Source organism: Rattus norvegicus, chromosome 8, assembly GCF_021556685.1.
Source record: "Rattus norvegicus strain SHRSP/BbbUtx chromosome 8, alternate assembly SHRSP_T2T, whole genome shotgun sequence".
Classification (NCBI taxonomy): domain Eukaryota; kingdom Metazoa; phylum Chordata; class Mammalia; order Rodentia; family Muridae; genus Rattus; species Rattus norvegicus.
Window position 1 is genome coordinate 16235049 of NC_141541.1, and position 23712 is coordinate 16258760.

Here is a 23712-nt window from a genome sequence, read left to right on the forward strand (position 1 = left end):
GTAATGGGAACCACAAAGGGATATTACTTGTGTGGTTCATGTCCAGGGCCATGAACAATGCAACTTTCTCTTAACCATCTCATCCTTCTCTCCAAAGTTCTCCCTAGAAATACAGTGACCAAAGTAGAGACATTTTATCAGGGAGTTTTTTCTTATGTTGATGATCTTTTTCTTTAGTTTATTTATTTTGCATCCCTATCATCTGTATAGATATTTAATCTGTATGTGTGTGCGCGCGCATCTCTGTGTGTGTGTGTGTCTGTGTCTGTGTGTGTGTGTGTGTGTGTGTGTGTGTGTGTGTGTTTTCTCTTCATGCAGACCTAATGCCCAGATACCAGGAAAGTGCATCAGAATCCTGGAATCAGAAAAATTGAAAGAGGGCGTACAGGTGCTGGGAACCGAACCATGTCCTCTGGAAGGCACTCAGTGATCTTTAACTGTTGAGGTAGACCTCCTGCCCTCCTGCCCTCCTTCCCCTATCAGGGTGGCTTTGATTACTCTACTTTTACTCCAATGGGTTGGCTCACTATATAACAATCTCCCTTCCCTAAGTCTAGGTGACAACCAACATAAGCAAGCCATACGGCTTCTGTAATTTTTCCCATGATGCATGCCTATACCCTACTCCCTGACATTTTCCTTCCAATAGAACACCCAAGAATATGTTCAGGAAGAAAAGAGGATCAGAACCACTCTTTAAATTTTGGCATAAAACGTCCTCTGAAAGTCAACTAACTTCTCAACAATTCCATCCCCAATGAACAAAGACAAGAGAAGGTAGGCATATTCTAGCATCATTGATTTTACACTGAAACTTTTATTTCTTTTATTACCACTTGTATTTTATTTATAAATGTGTCTTTGTGTGTACAGGTCATATGTGTAGAGGTACCCACACAGATTGAAAGATAGCATCAGATCCCTTAAAGCTGAAGTTACAGGTGGGTGTAAGTCTCCTGGTGTGGTTGCTTAGAACTAAACTCCAAGACCCTCTAGAAAACAGTAAGTTCTCTTAAGCACTGAGTCATCTCTCCAAACTGAAAGTTTTCTAAAGGTAGAATAAAAAAAGACTTTTAAACATTTAGCATTAATTATCTCTCCCTCCTAATTCATTAACTTTTTGCACAATAGTCAGTAGAGCTGTTAAATTAAATATTCCTATGGTTTTGGTTTTGAACCTATCCTTGAACAGCTGAGCCATCTCTCCAGCCAAATTAAAGATTCTTATCAATTCTGTGAATAATTTTAAAACCTATTATGTAAGAGGCACTATTACATTTGCTTAATAATTATTGTTGAAATTGTTTTATTAGATAGCTATCCAGTTGAAACCAGTATCACTTGAATAAAGTGTGACATCTTTGTTCAAACACATGTATTAATAAACAAAAGGACAAATTTCTATTTTGTATTCTTTCACCTAAAAGTGGTATAAAAACAGACATAAATCAAGGTCACTATGATGTCTCAGTGATTTGGAGTATCTCTTGCCTTTTCAAAGGACTAGGGTTCTGTCTTTAGCACCCATGTCAGGCAGTTCTCAACTGCCTATAACTGCAGCTTCAGGAAAACCAAGACCATCTTATGGCCTCTTGGTAGCACACACACTATACATACATGCACACATAAAATAAATTTAATATAAATACTTTGTTTAATTGGTACAGATATAAATCAAAAGAGCAACTAAATAGGAAGTGTAGGAACCACAACAATTTTAAAGGTATCTTTTTTAATTATGTGCATAAGGTTATTTTTTTGCTGTTGTTGTTAACATATGCCAGATAGGTATAGGTGCCCATGGAAGCGTGAAAAGGGTGTTGAACACATGAGAGCTGGAATTACAGAGCTGCAAGCCACCTTATGTGGTTGCTAGAAACCAAATACTAGTCTCCTATAAATAAATAAACACCAGAGAGTCTGAAAGTTAAAGGTAACAATGAATCATTGTGATTTGTGGTTTTTATTGTTTTAGATTCAATGTACCGACTCATCACTAATAAAAAAATATAAATATTTTGTTAGGTTTCTAAATAATAACTATCTCATAAAAATAAATGTTAATATTCTTCCCATCTTGAGGAGCAAAATTTTGAGAAGAAAAAGGAAGCTTCTCTCCGTTTTCCTTTGCCCTGTGAGGCAAGTGGAAGAAAGGCTGAGCTCATGAGGTTTGCAGCAGGAGGCCCCTAAGGGAAGTTTATAATCCAAATAAGCATAAAAGAAGGTTGAGGTCTTCTGCAGTATGTTAAGTATAAAGTGATGGCAGAGAATAAAAAAAGGATTTAACTGGGAGGCTAGGCAGCCCAGATCCAAAGGCAGTGAGAAATACTTCTCTGCAGATGGAAAAGGCTGTCTTAGAAATAAATCTATCCTCCTCCATGGCTAGTCATAAAACAAAAGCAAAACACCCAAAGGAAAACATTAAATGCACAGACTGAAAACTCCAAGTCTTAGTCCACACTCAAGAGAAAGTGGGGTGACAATGTCCCACGCAGCCTTAAAGAAAATCTGGGCTCACATTTTCATACAAATGGCTCAGATAATAAGAGACACCTTGGAGCCCTGGTGACTCACAAATGATCAAAGCCCAAGTGATCAAAGCATCCTTGATCTGAGATATTTTGCATGTTGTCACTTTATGGGGCATCTTTACATTTTTCGTGTGGTTCTGCTTTTGTATCGATTTCACCTTCTACCATAAAGAAGTTAGACATTACTTCTGTGGATGGTAAAACACTCAAGCAGCTCCCTCGGTGTCACACTTGCCTTTTCTCAGCTGACTGCGAAGCATACAGACAGCCTTTTCTATCACTGTAATGGATACCTGGGTCCTAGGCTCTTGCCAGAGAAACGTGACCTTGAGTACTCTGCTATTTAACCCTTATCAAAAGTCAGTTTGCAGGTATAGCAAGTATACATGTGACCTGAAAGATAAGTCTGTCTAGCTCCCTCCCTTTCTGCCTCTGTCTCTGTTTCTTTCTCTGTCTCTATCTATCTTGTTATCTCTCTATCTCCCTATCTCTATTTCTATCTCTATCTCTCTATCTATCTCTATTTCTCTATCTATCTCTATCTCTATTTCCCTACCAATAGTGGAGTCCAAGACTTTGGACACCAACTCTCAACCAAGACCACAGTCATACACCCACCTGATCAGCTGTTCATAATTCAGCCCCAGAGGAATGTAGTCTTGAGAATACTTGAGTAAGTAAATAGAGAGAGAGTGACTGCAGATCAGGATTATTTGGGGCCAGTAAACCTCTTGGTTCACCAAGCTGGACATGAATGGAATCCTTTCTTCGTTCTGTCAGTATCCTCTCTACTAGGACCTATTATCTTTTCTTCTCCCCCAAGAAGTCACACAACAGTGAAGCAGATTTTAGTATTTAAGTGGGCTTTAATCTACAGACAATCTAAATTTCATAAATGGTTTTAACTGTAGCCTGTGTTTTGTGTATTAAATCTTAGAGTCAAGAGTAAACTGTACAAAAATATGCATATGTGTGTGTCATCTCATTGTAGGGTTTTCTCCTTTCCCAACAATACAGCTCAGTTTGACTCTGTACTTCCCAATTATAATTAGCTATAAATTGCACAAAGATCATTAATAATAAAATTCTTATTAACATCATTGGCATATCATAAACTGGATGACACTCGCAAAAACCTGTCCCAAAATATACCATAGCTTCATAGGAATTTTCTTTTTTTTTTTTTTTTTTTTTTTTTTTTGGTTCTTTTTTTCGGAGCTGGGGACCGAACCCAGGGCCTTGTGCTTCCTAGGTAAGCGCTCTACCACTGAGCTAAATCCCCAGCCCCAGGAATTTTCAAAACTACAACTGATAAAGCATCATTATACCTGTTTAAACTTTGCCATTTAATTACCCACACACTCGGGTCATGCTGATAGCTCTAGATTGCTGTAATGCCAATGTCATTATATAATTTGAATTTCAGAATACTAAAAATAAAAGTTTCTTCTTCAATAATGTTTAAAAATAAAAACCTTCTTTCCTTAGCGACATAACTAATGAGCCACCAAAAAACCATGCGTTCAATGAGAGAAGATATTAAATAACAACTGACATAGTCAAATGAAAAATTGCTGCATTTTGACATCTAAAGGATTATTTTCAATTATTTTTCTTGGACAATTAAGCGTATTCAAACTCCATAATGGGTTGTGTCAGTCATCATCATACATAAAATGCTGCCATGGTGTACAGTAAGCTTTCCTCCTCATACAAATATCTAAGGACCTGTAATTACACCTCATTAAACCTTGTCACCATCATTTTGAAGTCCCATTCATAATATTTAGCCTAAAATTGTACTAAATAATTAAAGTCAATTATTTCCAACATACTCATGAACTTCTATCTGGGAAATATTAAATACACACACACACAAACACACACACACACGGTAGTGTTTTAAGAATTAGTCAACAGTGATAAATGAAATGATGAGAGCAGCTTGTTTTACTACTGTAGAAAATGTGTACTGAATTAACTCTTTAAATTTTTTATTTATTTTGAATAATGTCTATATATGTGAGGGTATATACTTGTTGCTGCAGGTACACACATAGACCAGAAGAGGACTTCAGATCCCTTGAACTGGAGTTCCATGAAGCTGTAAAGGACCTGATATAGATGCTTATATTACTAGGGTCCTCTGCAAGTGTAGTGCCTGATCCAGTCCATTGATTAATTTGTAATATGCTTACTAAATATGTCTGTTCTCAAAGTAACTAAGCCTTCTCTAAAATGGGTCATCAAAGTTATTTAATTCTGTTAACAGAATTAAATAGGAGATATCCAGGTAAATATACAGTGTCATCTTATCCTATAAGAAATTATGCCAAGATGCGACTGATATTAGCAGCTTCCTCAGCAAGGGACAAAGGAGTTTATTAGTAACAGCATGAGCAGGAGATAACATATCAATACTCTCCAACCTCATTCCCAGAGGGTTACATAAAAGAAACCAATGGTGGCTGCACAGTTACTGGGTTTCCCTGAAGGAAAAAATAGGCTCAAAGAGCTGGATCTGTTTAGTGAGTGGAAAGTGTGCCTGATCTTTGTAACAGAAGAAACTAGTGCAGTAGTCTATAAATAAGCCCTCCCTTTGCTCTGAGGGAAGATGCCAGGTCTGTTTCCATATAGCATCCTTGAAAAGACCCAGAACAACACAGCCAACACAGTGTTTTTGTACTTCTGCTCTTAGGTAAACACATGAGAGACCTATAGCAAATTGTCTCCCAGCATACAGCATAGAAGAAGTAACAGTAGCATATTGGAAATATGCTCTCAAATTATCTTATATACTTGACCAACATCTATCTCCCCTTTTCCTATCCATCCCTCTCATGTCATACCCCACAAATGTCTACAATTGGTATCATTTAAAAATAGTTTAAACCTATAATAACCATTTTAATATGATGACTACAACAGAATGAGAGTGGTTGTTAATAGTTAAGTGGCTACTCTATAAACTTTGCACTTCACTGTAACAATTAGAGAAGAGCAATAGGAAGAATATATAGAAGGGATGGAAGAAAGAAAGTGGGAAAGATGGATAAGGACAGAAGAGGGAAAAGGATAAAATGGGAGGAAAGAAAGGAGAAAGTGGTGGGGTAGAGGAAGAAAGAAAAATAGGAAGAAAGAGAGAGAAGGAAGGCAGGTCAGAATCTATTCTCAACAGTGATCAAGACTCATAAACACATGGTAAGATTTTCAGCTTCATAAGTTATTAAGGAATGCAAAATAAGTGAACCCAAAAAGTAATAATTCTATGCCAATTAGATCACACCTCCCCTGAAAACAAAAACAAAACAAAACGGAAGACAACAGAAACCACATACAGCAATGACAACAGCAAACTGGTACAACCAGCTCAAAAAACTCACTTTGATTGCTCTTCTAGAGTGGAAATTCTTACTACATAGAAGGGTGTGACCACAGAAATGTGAACCAGAAATGCAAATGAGCTGGAGAGATAACTTGCTCAATCACTTTGCAAGCAAAAGCACCTGAGTTCAATCGCCAGTACCCAACTAAAGGCATGGTGGCTTTCACTGGCAGTCCTGATGCTTGGAAGGCAGAGACAATCAGATTTCTGGGGTTTGCTGAGAAACTATTCTGTCTTGTCTTGGGGAGGGTAAACAGAGCTGCTGAGTAAACACGCTGCTCAAGTCCATCTGAAGATCTTTCAAATGGTTCTTCTTAGATAGAGAACAGATGTTGGTAAAATAGGTAGCCTTATTATACATGAAAAAGGTACCCAGAATCTCATCAATGGGTAATCCCACAGATATCAGGTATTTAATGTGTCCCGAACATTGTATTAGAACCAACGTGCTATGAAGGACAAAGAAAAATATATATACCAGAAATTATTTTGTTCTTAGATGCTCTCAGCTGAATGAGAGAGGGAATATTTCTAGATAACAGAAATCACACACAATAATGACAACCATAAATTGGTACAACCAGGGTAATCAGAGTGTAAACAAAGGGTGGAGGAGGACATAGCAGAAGAAAGCCATGGGAGAAGGAGGAGAAGAGAGCACTAAGTAGATTAATCTCCAAGTTTACTAATACAAAAAGAGAAAGATGGGAAGAACACCATTACTCTAGAATTGACCCAGATCAAAGCAATCCGATTCCTGGTAAAGCTCTGAAGACTGCACACTAAGCGAAATCCAAGGGAAACAGAATCATAGGCCATTATTCTCAATGTTAATGTCCACCAGACCATCAACTTCTTATAAACCTGTGTGATAGCTTTTAGTCTTGCCAAATTCCATTTCATTCTTAACATGCCAAGTTTAAGGACGGTTTCTCCTTTAATTTTTGATATTTCAAACATAGAGTTCATCTGAGTGTCATATATTTAAGTTTTAATAATTCTCATCTCCCACTGTGAAGTTTTACAGTTGCACCTAACTGTGAGGATATATGCCAATAATTACTGTTTAATTTAAATCTAAAAAAGTTCTTGATACATATTACTCTAAATTGTGCATATGATTATATTACTTAATTGATAGTCCGTTCAGAAAGCCTTCTCTATTTGGGTACTACTGGCATGCAACCTGAAGCAGAAGAAAACCCAGAATAATAAACAAATTCAGATGAATTTTTAACCACACCATACTAGGTGGGTGAGAAGGGCAATTCTGATGAAAGAAAATGTTTGGGCTTTTATTCCTTAAATTGTCATTGTCATATTTCTGTTTAATATAGTCAAAACATTTCCTCCATGTTTACTGATAGTAACAGTCAAAGATAATACTCAGTATCTGAATTGCACATCTTTTAACATCTGATATCAGGAATTTTCATTGTAAAGAGGTCTTGAAACAGTTAAGAGAAATTCCTTCTGTGGTGTTCTGAAAGAGATAAGTCTTGTGTGTTTGAATACTTAGTTGCCCAGTAATAGAACTGTTTAGAAAGATTAGGAGGTGTGCCCTGAAAGCCAACATACGTGTGCACCATAAAAATCCAGTTCTCCCACCACAGAAAACCCTGAATAGATCAACACACCTGAAAATCAGGAAGCTAACCTAAAATTCTATCTAATGAAGATAACAGAGTCCTTTAAGGAGGATATAAATAACTCTGTGAAAGAAAAACACAGGTAAACTGATAGAAGACCTTAAAGAGGAAACAAATAAATCACTTAAAGAAATAAAGGAAAACACAATCAAGCAGGTGAAGGAATTGCATAAAATAGTCCAAGACCTAAAAGGGGAAGTAGAAACAATAAAGAAAACACAAATGGAGGTAAACCAGGAAATGGAAAACCTAGGAAAGAGGTCAAGAATTACAGATGTAAGTATCACCAATGGAATACTAGGGATAGAAAAGAGAATCTCAGGTGTAAAAGGCACTGTGGAGATTGACAAAATGGCCAAAGAAAATTGAAAACACAAAAAAACTCCTAACCCAAAACATCCAGGAAATTCAGGACACAATGAAAAGAGCAAATCTAAGAATATTTGGAATAGAGGAGAAGGAAGAATTCCAGCTCAAAGAACCTAAAAAGTCTTCAACAAAATCATTGAAGAAAACATCACCAACCTAAAGAAAGAGATTGCCATGAAGGTAAAAGAAGCCTAAAGAACACCAAACAAATGGAACTAGAAAAAAATCCTCTTGTTACATAGTAGTTACATATGCACAGAACAAAAAATATTAACAGTTGCAAGGGACAAGGGACAAGTAACATAAAAAGAATTACACCAAACTTCTCAACAGACTATGAAAGCGATAAGAGCATGGTCAGAGGTCATGCAGACTCTAAGAGAAGACAAATGCCAGCCCAGACTACTATACCCAGCAAAACTCTTGATAAACACAGATGGAGAAACAAAACATTCTAGGACAAAACCAAATTTAAACAGTATCTATCTACCAATCCAGCCCTATAGAGGATCATAGAATGAAGACTCCAATACAAGGAAGATACATATAGCAAAGGAAAGACAAGATGTTAAGCATCTGACAACAAAGCCAAAAGAAGAGAACCACAGAACATAAAACTACCTACAAAAACAGATATAACAGGAACCAACAGTCATCTGTCTTTAATATATCTCAAGATTAATGAACTCAACTCACCTAAAATAAGACATAAGCTATCAGATTGGATATACAAACAAGATCCAGCATTTTGTTGCATACAAGAAACACACTTCAATAACAAAAACAGAGTAAAATGATGGAAAAAGTTCTTCCAAGCAAATGGTCCCAAGAAACAAGCCGGAGTAGCCAGGCTAATATTCAGTAAAATAGACTTTCAACCAAAAGTTATCAATCATGATGAGGAAGGACACTTCATATTCATCAAAGGGAAAATCCACCAAGAGAAAGTCTCAATTCTGAATATCTATCAAAACACACATTAAACTCCACTCAATAATAATGGGAGACTTCAACATCCCACTCTAACCAATGGACAGGTCATTGAAACAGAAACTAAACAGAAACACAGTGAAACTAATAGAGGTTATGAGCCAAATGGATTTAACAGATATCTGCAGAATATTTCACCCTAAAATTAAAGAATACACATTCTTTTCAGAACCTGATTGTATATTCTCCAAAATCAACTATATAATTGGTCACAAAACAAGTCAACCAATACAAGAAGATTGAAATAATCCCATGAACCCTATCAAATCATCATGGCCTAAAGCTGGTCTTTGATAATACCAAAAGCAACAGAAAACCCACATACATGTGGAAACTGAACAACTCTCTACTCAATGATAATTTGGTCAGGAATGAAATACAGAAATTAAAGACTTCCTGGAATTTAATGAAAATGTTGACACATCATATCCAAATTTATGAGACCCAATGAAAGCAGTGCTAAGAGAAAAATTGATAGCACTAAGTGCACTGGTAAAGAATGTGGAGAGATCTTACACTAGCAACTTAACAGCATACCAGAGAGGTCTAGAACAAAAAGAAGCAAACTAACCCAAAGGAAGTAGACTGAAGGAAATAGTCAAACTCAGGGCTGAAATTAACCAAATAGGAAGAAAGAGAACAATACAAAGAATCAGCAAAACCAAAAGCTGGTTCTTTGAGAGAATCAACAAAATAGATAAACACCTAGCAAAACTAACTAAAAGGTCCAGAGGCAGTATCCAAATTGACAATATCAGAAATGAAAAGGGAGACTTAATAACAGAAATGGAGGAAATTTGAAAAATCATCAGACCCTACTACAAAAGCCTATACTCAACAAAACTGGAAAAATCTAGATGAAGTGGGTGATTTTTCTAGACAGATAGCACATGCCAAAGTTAAATCAAGAGCAGGTAAACTTTCTAAACAAGCCCATATTCCATAAGGAAATAGAAGAACTCATTAAAAACTGCCCAACCAAAAAAAGCCCAGGGGCAGATGAATTTAGTTCAGAATTCTACCAGACCTTCAAAAAAGACCTGATACCAAAATTCCTCAAACTATTCTATAAAATAGAGAGAGAAGAAGCACTACATAATTCATTCTGTGAAGACACAATTACTCTGATACCTAATTTTGGTATGGTACCAAAAGACCAAACCATAAAGAGCAAACTTCAGATCAATCTCACTTAAGAGTATCGATGCAAAAATACTCAATAAAATTCTTGCAAACTGAATCCAAGAACACATCAAAACCATCATTCACCATGTTCAAGTAGGCTTCAACCCAGAGATGCAAGGTTGGTTCAATATATGAAAATCAATTAACGTAATCCACCATATAAACAAACTCAAAGAAAAATGAATCACATGATCATTTCCTTAGATATAGAAAAAGCATTGGACAAAATATAACACCACTTCATATTAAAAGTATTGGAGAGCTCAAGAATTCAAGGCCCATTCATAAACATAATAAAAGCAATTTACTGCAAACTAACAGCCAATATGAAACTATAAGGAGAGATATTGAAGCAATCCTACTAAAATCACGGACAAGACAAAGATACTCTCCTCTATCTATTCAATTTAGTACTCAAAGTGCAACCTTGAACAATAAGACAACAAAAAGAATCAAGGAGATGAAATTGACGAAGAAGAATTAAATGTATCAATATTTGCAGATGATATCATAGTATACATAAGCAACCCCAAAAATTCTACCAGAGAACTTCTCCAGCTGATAAACAACTTCAGCAAAGTGGTCAGATATAAAATTAACACAAATAAATCAGTAGCCTTCCTTTATGCATATGATAGAAAGGCTGAGAAAGAGATTAGGGAAACAACTCCCTTCACAATAGCCACAGATAACATAAAAGAGCTATCTTGGGGTAGTTCTAACCAAACAAGAGAAAGATGATTATGATAAGAACTTTAAGTCTCTCAAGAAAGAAATTGAAGAAGACCTCAGAAAATGGAGAGATCTCTCATGCTCATGGATTGGCAGAATTAATATAGTAAAAATGGCCATCCTACCAAAGGCAATCTACAGATTCAATGCAATCCCCATCAAAATCCCAATACAATTGGATCACGCCAATGGCCCACAATTGATAAATGGACCTCATGAAACTGAAAAGTTTTTATAAGGCTAAGGACATAGTCAATAAGACAAATCAGCATCTCACAGATTGAGAAAAAAAATATTCACTAACCCCACATTTGATAGAGGGCTATATCCAAAATATATAAAGAACTCAAGAAGCTAACCGACAAAAAAACCAAACAACCCAATCAAAAAAAAAAGGGGGGGAGGGATATAGAACTAAACAGAGAATTCATAAGATAAAGAATCTTGAATGGCTGAGAAGCACCTAAAGAAATGTTCAAAGTCATTAGTGATTAGAGAAATGAAAATCAAAATGACCCTGAGATGCCACTTTACACCAGTCAGAATAGCTAAGATCAAAACCACAAGTGACAGCACATATCAGCAAGGATGTGGAGAAAGAGCACTCTTCCATTGCTGGTGGTATTGCAAACTGGTACAACCACTCTGGAAATCAATTTGGAGATTCTTCAGAAAGTTGAAAATAGATCTACCTATAAGACCCAGAAATACCACCCTTAGGAATATACCCAAAATATGCCCCACCATGCCACAGGGGCAAGTGTTTCACTATGTTCCTAGCAGCCTTATTTGTGATAGCCAGGAGCTGGAAAAAACCCAGATGTCTCACAACAGATAAATGGACACAAGAAGTGTGGTTCATTTACACAATGAAATACCACTCAGTTATTAAGAATGAGGACATCTGGGTTGGGGATTTAGCTCAGTGGTAGAGTGCTTGCCTAGCAAGCGCAAGGCCCTGGGTTCAGCCCCCAGCTCTGAAAAAAAAAGAAAAAAAAAAAAAAAGAATGAGGACATCCAGAGTTTTGCAGGCAAATGGATGGAACTAGAAAATATTATCCTATGTGGGGTAACTCAGACTCAGCTATCAAAAACAATGCCTTTATGAAATTCATAGACAAATGGTTCGAACTGGAAAATATCATGCTGAGTGAGGTAGCCCAATCAGAGAAAAACACACATGGTATGCACTCATTGATAAGTGGCTATTAGCCCAAATGCGTGAATTACCCTAGAAACTCAAGACGGATGATCAAAATGTGAATGCTTCACTCCTTCTTTAAAAGGGGGAACAAGAATACCCTTGGCAGGGAAGGGAGAGGCAAAAATTAAAACAGAGACTGAAGGAACACCCAATCAGAGCATGCCCCACATGGGGCCCATACATATACAGCCACCCAATTAGACAAGATGGATGAAGCAAACAAGTGCAGGCCGACAGGAGCCGGATGTAGATCTCTCCTGAGAGACACAGGCAGAATACAGCAAATACAGAGGCGAATGCCAGCAGCAAACCACTGAACTAAGAATAGGAACCCCGTTGAAGGAATCAGAGAAAGAACTGGAAGAGCTTGAAGGGGCTCGAGATCCCATATGAACAACAATGCCAAGCAACCAGAGCTTCCAGGGACTAAGTCACTACCCAAACACTATACATGGGCTGACCCTGGACTCTGACCTCATAGGTAGCAATGAATATCCTAGTAAGAGCACCAGTGGAAGGGGAAGCCCTTGGTCCTGCTAAGACTGAACCCTCAGTGAACGTGATTGTTGGGAGGAGGGCGGTAATGGGGGGAGGGTGGGGAGGGGAACACCCATAAAGAAGGGGAGGGGGAGGGATTAGGGGGATGTTTGCCCGGAAACCTGGAAAAGGAATAACATTCGAAATGTAAATAAGAAATACTCGGCCTGAGACACCGCGGGAACCTAAAGGAACAGACCAGATAAACAGTTCTCTGCACCCAAATCCCATGGGAGGGAGACCTAAACCTTCAGAGAGGCAGACACGCCTGGGAAACCAGAAAAGACTGCACTCTGCACACATTACTGATTCCAGAGGAAAACACCAAACGCCATCTGGAACCCTGGTGCACTGAAGCTCACGGAAACGGCAGCACAGATCTTCCTGGTTGCTGCCGCCGAAGAGAGCTCGTGGGCAGCACCCCGTGAGCAAACTTGAGCCTTGGGACCACAGGTAAGACCAACTTTTCTGCTGCAAGTGACCTGTCTGGTGAACTCAAGACACAGCCCCACAGGAACAGCTGAAGACCTGTAGAGAGGAAAAACTACACGCCCGAAAGCAGAACACTCTGTCCCCATAACAGGCTGAAAGAAAACAGGAAAACAGGACTACAGCACTCCTGACACACAGGCTTATAGGACAGTCTAGCCACTGTCAGAAATAGCAGAACAAAGTAACACTAGAGATAATCTGATGGCGAGAGGCAAGCACAGGAACCCAAGCAACAGAAACCAAGACTACATGACACCATCGGAGCCCAATTCTCCCATCAAAACAAACATGGAATATCCAAACACAACAGAAAAGCAAGACCAAGTTTCAAAATTATATTTGATCATGATGCTGGAGGACTTCAAGAAAGACGTGAAAAACTCCCTTAGAGAATAAGTAGAAGCCTACAGAGAGGAATCGCAAAAATCCCTGAAAGAATTCCAGGAAATCATAAATTAACAAGTAGAAGCCTATAGAGAGGAGTCACAAAAATCCCTGAAAGAATTCCAGGAAAACACAATCAAACAGTTGAAGGAATTAAAAATGGAAATAGAAGCAATCAAGAAAGAACACATGGAAACAACCCTGGATATAGAAAACCAAAAGAAGAGACAAGGAGCTGTAGATACAAGCTTCACCAACAGAATACAGGAGATAGAAGAGAGAATCTCAGGAGCAGAAGATTCCATAGAAATCATTGACTCAACTGTCAAAGATAATGTAAACCAGAAAAAGCTACTGGTCCAAAACATACAGGAAATCCAGGACTCAATGAGAAGATCAAACCTAAGAATAATAGGTATAGAAGAGAGTGAAGACTCCCAGCTCAAAGGACCAGTAAATATCTTCAACAAAATCATAGAAGAAAACTTCCCTAACCTAAAAAAGATACCCATAGGCATACAAGAAGCCTACAGAACTCCAAATAGATTGGACCAGAAAAGACAAACCTCCCGACACATAATAGTCAAAACACCAAACGCACAAAATAAAGAAAGAATATTAAAAGCAGTAAGGGAAAAAGGTCAAGTAACATATAAAGGCAGACCTATCAGAATCACACCAGACTTTTCGCCAGAAACTATGAAGACCAGAAGATCCTGGACAGATGTCATACAGACCCTAAGAGAACACAAATGCCAGCCCAGGTTACTGTATCCTGCAAAACTCTCAATTAACATAGATGGAGAAACCAAGGTATTCCATGACAAAACCAAATTTACACAATATCTTTCTACAAATTCAGCACTACAAAGGATAATAAATGGTAAAGCCCAACATAAGGAGGCAAGCTATACCCTAGAAGAAGCAAGAAACTAATCGTCTTGGCAACAAAACAATGAGAAAAGCACACAAACATAACCTCACATCCAAATATGAATATAACAGGAAGCAATAATCACTATTCCTTAATATCTCTCAACATCAATGGCCTCAACTCCCCAATAAAACGACATAGATTAACAAACTGGATACGGAATGAGGACCCTGCATTCTGCTGCCTACAGGAAACACACCTCAGAGACAAAGACAGACACTACCTCAGAGTGAAAGGCTGGAAAACAACTTTCCAAGCAAATGGTCGGAAGAAGCAAGCTGCAGTAGCCATTCTAATATCAAATAAAATCAATTTTCAACTAAAAGTCATCAAAAAAGATAAGGAAGGACACTTCATTTTCATCAAAGGAAAAATCCACCAAGATGAACTCTCAATCCTAAATAACTATGCCCCAAATACAAGGGCACCTACATACATAAAAGAAATCTTACTAAAGCTCAAAACACACATTGCACCTCACACAATAATAGTAGGAGACTTCAACACCCCACTCTCATCAATGGACAGATCATGGAAACAGAAATTAAACAGAGACATAGACAGACTAAGAAAAGTCATGAGCCAAATGGACTTAACAGATATTTATAGAACATTCTATCTTAAAGCAAAAAGATATACCTTCTTCTCAGCTCCTCATGGTATTTTCTCCAAAACTGACCATATAATTGGTCAAAAAACAGGCCTCAACAGGTACAGAAAGAAAGAAATAATCCCATGCGTGCTATCGGACCACCACGGCCTAAAACTGGTCTTCAATAACAATAAGGGAAGAATGCCCACATATACGTGGAAATTGAACAATGCTCTACTCAATGATAACCTGGTCAAGGAAGAAATAAAGAAAGAAATTAAAAACTTTTTAGAATTTAATGAAAATGAAGGTACAACATACCCAAACTTATGGGACACAAAGAAAGCTGTGCTAAGAGGAAAACTCATAGCGCTGAGTGCCTGCAGAAAGAAACAGGAAAGAGCATATGTCACCAGCTTGACAGCACACCTAAAAGCTCTAGAACAAAAAGAAGCAAATACACCCAGGAGGAGTAGAAGGCAGAAAATAATCAAACTCAGAGCTGAAATCAACCAAGTAGAAACAAAAAGGACGATAGAAAGAATCAACAGAACCAAGAGTTGGTTCTTTGATAAAATCAACAAGATACATAAACCCTTAGCCAGACTAACGAGAGGACACAGAGAGTGTATCCCAATTAACAAAATCAGAAATGAAAAGGGAGCCATAACTACAGATTCAGAGGAAATTAAAAAAAATCATCAGATCTTACTATAAAAGCCTTTATTCAACAAAACTTGAAAATCTGCAGGAAATGGACAATTTCCTAGACAGATACCAGGTACCAAAGTTAAATCAGGAACAGATAAACCAGGTAAAGAACCCCTTAACTCCTAAGGAAATAGAAGCAGTCATTAAAGGTCTCCCAACCAAAAAGAGCCCAGGTCCAGAAGGGTTTAGTGCAGAATTCTATCAGACCTTCATAGAAGACCTCATACCAATATTGTCCAAACTATTCCACAAAATTGAAACAGATGGAGCACTACCGAATTCCTTCTATGAAGCCACAATGACTCTTATACCTAAACCACACAAAGACCCAACAAAGAAAGAGAACTTCAGACCAATTTCCCTTATGAATATCGATGCAAAAATACTCAATAAAATTCTGGCAAACCGAATCCAAGAGCACATCAAAACAATCATCCACCATGATCAAGTAGGCTTCATCCCAGGCATGCAGGGATGGTTTAATATATGGAAAACCATCAACCTGATCCAATATATAAACAAACTGAAAGAACAAAACCACATGATCATTTCATTAGATGCTGAGAAAGCATTTGACAAAATTCAACACCCCTTCATGATAAAAGTCCTGGGAAGAATAGGAATTCAAGGCCCATACCTAAACATAGTAAAAGCCATATACAGCAAACCAGTTGCTAACATTAAACTAAATGGAGAGAAACTTGAAGCAATCCCACTAAAATCAGGGACTAGACAAGGCTGCCCACTCTCTCCCTACTTATTCAATATAGTTCTTGAAGTTCTAGCCAGAGCAATCAGACAACAAAAGGAGGTCAAGGGGGTACAGATCGGAAAAGAAAAAGTCAAACTATCACTATTTGCAGATGATGTGATAGTATATTTAAGTGATCCCAAAAGTTCCACCAGAGAACTACTAAAGCTGATAAACAATTTCAGCAAAGTGGTTGGGTATAAAATTAACTCAAATAAATCAGTAGCCTTCCTCTACACAAAAAGAGAAACAAGCTGGGAAAGAAATAAGTGAAATGACACCCTTCATAATAGACCCAAATAATATAAAGTACCTCGGTGTGACTTTAACCAAGCAAGTAAAAGATCTGTACAATAAGAACTTCAAGACTCTGAAGAAAGAAATTGAAGAAGACCTCAGAAGATGGAAAGATCTCCCATGCTCATGGATTGGCAGGATCAATATAGTAAAAATGGCCATTTTACCAAAAGCGATCTACAGATTCAATGCAATCCCCATCAAAATACCAATCCAATTCTTCAAAGAGTTAGACAGAACAATTTGCAAATTCATCTGGAATAACAAAAAACCCAGGACAGCTAAAACTATCCTCAACAATAAAAGGACTTCAGGGGGAATCACTATCCCTGAACTCAAGCAGTATTACAGAGCAATAGTGATAAAAACTGCATGGTATTGGTACAGAGACAGACAGATAGACCAATGGAACAGAATTGAAGACCCAGAAATGAACCCACACACCTATGGGCACTTGATTTTTGACAAAGGAGCCAAAACCATCCAATGGAAAAAAGATAGCATTTTCAGCAAATGGTGCTGGTTCAACTGGAGGTCAACATGTAGAAGAATGCAGAGCGATCCATGCTTATCACCCTGTACAAAGCTTAAGTCCAAGTGGATCAAGGACCTCCACATCAAACCAGATACACTCAAACTAATTGAAGAAAAACTAGGGCAGCATCTCGAACACATGGGCACTGGAAAAAATTTCCTGAACAAAACACCAATGGCTTATGCTCTAAGATCAAGAATCGACAAATGGGATCTCATAAAACTGCAAAGCTTCTGTAAGGCAAAGGACACTGTGGTTAGGACAAAATGGCAACCAACAGATTGGGAAAGGATCTTTACCAATCCTACAACAGATAGAGGCCTTATATCCAAAATATACAAAGAACTCAAGAAGTGAGACCGCAGGGAGACAAATAACCCTATTAAAAAATGGGGTTCAGAGCTAAACAAAGAATTCACAGCTGAGGAATGCCGAATGGCTGAGAAACACCTAAAGAAATGTTCAACATCTTTAGTCATAAGGGAAATGCAAATCAAAACAACCCTGAGATTTCACCTCACACCAGTGAGAATGGCTAAGATCAAAAACTCAGGTGACAGCAGATGCTGGCGAGGATGCGGAGAAAGAGGAACACTCTTCCATTGTTGGTGGGATTGCAGACTGGTACAACCATTCTGGAAATCAGTCTGGAGGTTCCTCAGAAAATTGGACATTGAACTGCCTGAGGATCCAGCTATACCTCTCTTGGGCATATACCCAAAAGATGCCCCAACATATAAGAAAGACACGTGCTCCACTATGTTCATAGCAGCCTTATTTATAATAGCCAGAAGCTGGAAAGAACCCAGATGCCCTTCAACAGAGGAATGGATACAGAAAATGTGGTACATCTACACAATGGAATATTACTCAGCTATCAAAAACAATGTCTTTATGAAATTCGTAGGCAAATGGTTGGAACTGGAAAATATCATCCTGAGTGAGGTAACCCAATCACAGAAAAACACACATGGTATACACTTATTGTTAATTGGCTATTAGCCCAAATGCATGAATTACCCTAGATGCCTAGAACAAATGAAACTCAAGACGGATGATCAAAATGTGAATGCTTCACTCCTTCTTTAAAAGGGGAGCAAGAATACCCTTGGCAGGGAATAGAGAGGCAAAGATTAAAACAGACACAGAAGGAACACCCATTCAGAGCCTGCCCCACATGTGGCCCATACATATACAGCCATCCAATTAGACAAGATGGATGAAGCAAAAAAGTGCAGGCCGACAGGAGCCGGATGTAGATCTCTCCTGAGAGACACAGCCAGAATACAGCAAACACAGAGGCGAATGCCAGCAGCAAACCACTGAACTGAGAATAGGACCCCCGTTGAAGGAATCAGAGAAAGAACTGGAAGAGCTTGAAGGGGCTCGAGACCCCTTATGAACAACAATGCCAAGCCACCAGAGCTTCCAGGGACTAAGCCACTACCTAAAGACTATACATGGACTGACCCTGGACTCTGACCTCATAGGTAGCAATGAATATCCTAGTAAGAGCACCAGTGGAAGGGGAAGCCCTGGGTCCTGCTAAGACTGAACCCCCAGTGAACTAGATTGTTGGGGGGAGGGTGGCAATGGGGGGAGGGTGGGGAGGGGAACACCGATAAGAAAGGGAAGGGGGGAGGGGTATGTTTGCCCGGAAACCGGGAAAGGGAATAACACTCGAAATGTGTATAAGAAATAATCGAGTTAATAAAAAAAAATGAGAAAAAAATACTCAAGTTAATAAAAAATAAATAAATAAATAAAAATTAAAAAAAAAAAAGAATGAGGACATCCAGAGTTTTGCAGGCAAATGGATAGAACTAGAAATTATTATCCTATGTGGGGTAACTCAGACTCAAAAGAACATTCACGGTATGTTTTCACTAATAAGTGGATATTAGCCACAGTGGGACATGTGTACTGTTATGCAGCTTTGCAGAGATCTCTATATGAAGTCCCTTTTTAGACAAGGCCAGCCAAGACCATCCATCTGTGTTCGTGGGAACTCTCTAGACAAAGTCAGGCAGCTTCCCTGACTTTGCACTGAACTCATGGAGACTGCTACTTTAATAGCGAGGTTCCCCAAAGAGGAGAAGACTTGACACAAGGAAAGTGAATCACACCCAGTCCCAGTTGTCTTCATGGTGATAGCCACTTCTGTCAAGACACAGTTCATTAAGTTATAGCCCTAAACTCATGATTTTGATTTCAGCAGCAGTGCTCCTCTCCCCCACAGCTGCATTGTAGTAAAACAACCTTTGTTTGTACATACCTAAAACAGTAACTGCTTTGCAGAGTAACTAAATTAATCCTCACCTCCTTGTCCATCCAGTCTTCTGATGCCTGTCAGCTCGATCCTCTCTCTTGAATCTTTTCATTCTGAAAAGGAACATGCAGTGCATCTCTCTGCCTCAAAGGCATCTACCTGGTACATGAGTTGGAATTCTTGAATGAGGCACCCCATTTTCTTGAGTTGTACTTTAGTGAAGACCTCTTCTTTGTATAACTAAAGACATAAGGAAAAATGTGTTTTGCAATGATTCAATGATTATTTAAATTGTTATGTATTTTCTTGGTGATGTATTTATAGAGAGGAAGACATATTCACAGAAAGAATCCAGACGGAGGCTACATTAACGGCTATACTGAGACTGAGGTTTACAAGGACAGTGAGCCTGTGGATTGGTTGAGTATGTTAACTAATGTGTATCAGGGTTGGGCTCCAACCCTCTTGTTGAGAAAGAAACTACATTTCTTGATTGCATTAATGGAGAGTTTCTTGATGAAGATATTATGAATCTTCAGACATATATCCAAAGGAAAGAGAAAAATCTTTAAATTCCAAGTGTCTAAAATAAACATTCTGCATGGAAAACTAGGAATCTGGAGCCACCAATAAACGGAACTTCTTAAGCTGAAGGGGTCTTAGCCTACCTTGGTCTTCACAGAGCTGCATTTCGCATCTATCCAGTGTAAACCAGAGAACAATCTATGTAAACTATACAGAGTTATATGATCTTGACATCTTACAGATCATCGTGGTGGTCAGCTGCATTACAAAAATGCTGGTTGGACAAAGGAAACAGGAAGCAAACACAAAGTATCCATTAGAAAAATTCATGTGTGCCAAAGTTTTAACCCCAGGAAAATACAGGGTCATTCTCTCAGAATACAATTACCTGGAGATACCATGATGTTCTCCTAAAAGTACAAAAGTAAGAGAAAGACTATGATTATAATGGAAATGGTTGGTGCAGTTGGCTGAGAGCATCCTCCTGGAGGCAAGGCTGCAAAGGACTCAGAAGGACTTGAGCAAGGCAGTTTCATTACCCCCAACCAATGAAAGAACTCTGAGTTCACCTCCCTTTGCCATGAGAGCTGAAAGCAAAGGGTGTAATACAGTGGCCAAGAGAATTATGGCCAGATATGCAAAGAAAAACTGAGCAGTATAAGAACACATTTTTCCTTGGTTTGTGTGCACAATAAATTAGCCTTCAGTTGAGTTCAGAATGTTTCATGAGAACTTGACTGTATAGGAAGAAAATTTAGTACCACTCAAATATTGATGGTGGGTGACTGTTGGAGCTTCTGTCATTGAGGAAATGCTAACAATGTGTGTGTGTGTGTGTGTGTGTGTGTGTGTGTGTGTGTGTGTGTGTGTGTGTACCAGCCATGGTATGACTGTCAGGAGAAAGTTCTCTATTTCAAATACACACATCCTGAGCACCAAACTCAGGTCAGGCTCTGTGGTAAGCAATGATGTATGGTTGTAATGATTTGTTTTACACACCTTGAAACATCAGTAGAACTTGTGAAGCACCACTGTATTCTGAAGTGTTGTGAACTTTGCCTCTTAGATGTGAACCATTCCCAGTCTGTACCCTTTCTAACTTGCTCTACTTTCCTGAAGACAGGAGACCCTCACCAGATGGCTTCTCATCAGGACCTACCACAAGGGTTGGGAAGGTTTTAGAAAGAAATAAATGAAACCTATTCCAAATTGCAAATTTCTCTCACATCTTCGGCCTTGATTACTAAAGCAGCTTCATCTTTCAGCATCTAGGACAAGCATATGGCATGTCCTCATCCTCTCCAGAACCAACAAAAAGTTAACTTACATGGCAGCAACAGAAGTCTACCCCATCAGACATCTTTATCGATCCCATCTCTGGCCCAGTCTCTGTAGTTCTGTCCCTAATTGAGTCTTAGACAGTGGCTGTTCACAGTGGTGGGAGACTTTCAGACACTTGCAACTGTAGAGGAGACAGCCTCTTTCTCTAGGCAATCTCTCTCTCTCTCTCTCTCTCTCTCTCTCTCTCTCTCTCTCTCTCTGTCTGTCTCTCTCTGTCTCTCTCTCTCTGACATTTAAATTATGACATTTTCTTCTTTTCTTATACTTACAGATGAGAGTGGATTCCTGAATCTAAAAGTCTCTTACTAAAAATTTACTAGATTTGCCACACACACAGAGTTGGTTCCCACATTGTGTTCCCAGTTCTTTAAATACCTTTCATAAAACTGAAATGAAATAAAATAAAATAAAACAGTGCCCACAGATACAGAGTGACAAGAGTGACTCAATGTATGGTTATCAATGATATGGGTTCATTGTTTCATATGCTTCATAATCTGTTGTGGACTTCCCAGAGCATGCTGAGCCTAGTAGAGACAACTGTGATGGCATTATTTGTGTGAAGTGCAATTAGAAAGACAACTGTAGGGCAACAGTAACTGCATTCTTTGCCTTGGTCGAAGTGATAAAATGAAGACTGTGAGAGTTACTAAAGCAGTAAAAGCCTAGAGGTCAATCCTGACAGCAAAAATGAAATAGAATGGCAAACAAAATTAAACACGGGTAATTAGGGACTTAAATATGCCAAAACAAACTGAGGGTAAGATCAATGCCATTCCAAGGCAGATGTTCAAAGCTAATCTTTCCCCTCTCTGCAATATCTAACTCTGGCATTTCCCATTTCCCATGTGGGTTCCTATTCTCTCTTAATATATGGTTAAATGCAGTCAAAGCTAGGATTCTTAATGAGTTTGAGATCCTAGAACCTAAAGATGTAGACATGTGATGTGAACCTACAGATGTAGACACGGGATGTGAACCTACAGATGTAGACACGGGATGTGACCCTACAGATGTAGACACGGGATGTGACCCTACAGATGTAGACACGGGATGTGAACCTACAGATGTAGACACGGGATGTGACCCTACAGAGGTAGACATGTGATGTGACCCTACAGATGTAGACATGGGATGTGACCCTACAGATGTAGACACGGGATGTGACCCTACAGATGTAGACATGTGATGTGAACCTACAGATGTAGACACGGGATGTGACCCTACAGATGTAGACACGGGATGTGAACCTACAGATGTAGACATAAAGCCGACAAGGGGCTGAGATGATTCATCAAGTAAAGACCTGAGTGTGATTCCCAGAATCCACATTGGTGGCTCACAAATGTCTGTAACTATCTCCAGAGGATTGAACACATTCTGACCTCCACGGCTACATGGCACATGGATGGTATATCCTCCCCACACACAGACATGTCCAGAAATTAAAATAAAAATAAATAAATCTTTTTTAAAAAATCACTTACATATGACTTTCCTATAGAAAGTACAAATGGCCTCTGATTGGAGCCCAAATACCTGAGAAAGTGTCTACTGCTTACCCAGTTCTTTCAGCCAACTGATCAGGATAGAGATGGAGGCATAGATCCCCACTGTTTTAAATGTCTGAGAATATGGGTTCAATAAGTAAGCCACCTGAGAAGAATAAAACTTGAACATTTCAAGCTAAAGCATTTCTGTAGTAGTTTTGATCAAAGGATAAGATTACTATTCTAAAGATTCTAACAATTGCCTTCCTTCCAGAACATCTAAAGAGAAATAGCGAGCTGGAGAAAGTTCTGTTCGGGGATCACAAACTTCACACTTGAAATTATTCATGCTATGTTGGACTACCTTTTGCATATGTTTTGCTGTTTGATAGATGTCATTTAGTTTTAGAGTGACCGAACAAGGCCCACAGCCTGAGGACAAGCCATCCATTTATCAGAGACGTAAGTGGGTGTCTCTGTGCAACTATGCAGACCAACAAGAATCAGACTCAAATGAAATGAGAAAACGCGAAGGGACAGAGTGACCATAGCCTCCATCTGCAATTCAGACTAAAGGGAACTGGTTTTACGTTTGGGCAGTCTAAGATCCATCGTGTGTAGAAAGCAACAACTTCGCTGGAGAAAATGAATTCACGTTAATTGTCTCTTACTTTTCCCTATGTGGTGATATGTTGTCAGAGGTTGGTGGTCACACAAACACCCCCATGGGTGATTAACTTTTTTCATTTTACCTCTCAACAGCTGACCTTTACATGCATATATAACTTTCTGCCTATGCTATAGGGTAG

At 38.7% G+C, this 23712-nt stretch overlaps 1 protein-coding gene across 21 annotated transcripts in view; it reads right to left on the minus strand.

The window, feature by feature from the left end:
* Positions 1-23712, minus strand: part of LOC120094358 (uncharacterized) — a 380216-nt gene that overhangs the window by 232691 nt on the left and 123813 nt on the right. For 19 of the 21 annotated variants that reach the window (XR_015627469.1, XR_015627474.1, XR_015627471.1 and 16 more), the window contains 3 exons: positions 20216-20346; positions 19598-19787; positions 785-1048 (listed from right to left, as the gene is read on the minus strand). The exons of the other annotated variants lie outside the window; for them this stretch is intronic. The gene's annotated coding sequence lies outside the window, so the exon portion shown is untranslated. Of the gene's footprint in view, positions 1-784; positions 1049-19597; positions 19788-20215; positions 20347-23712 lie in introns of those variants that run through there. 21 annotated transcript variants of the gene reach the window in all.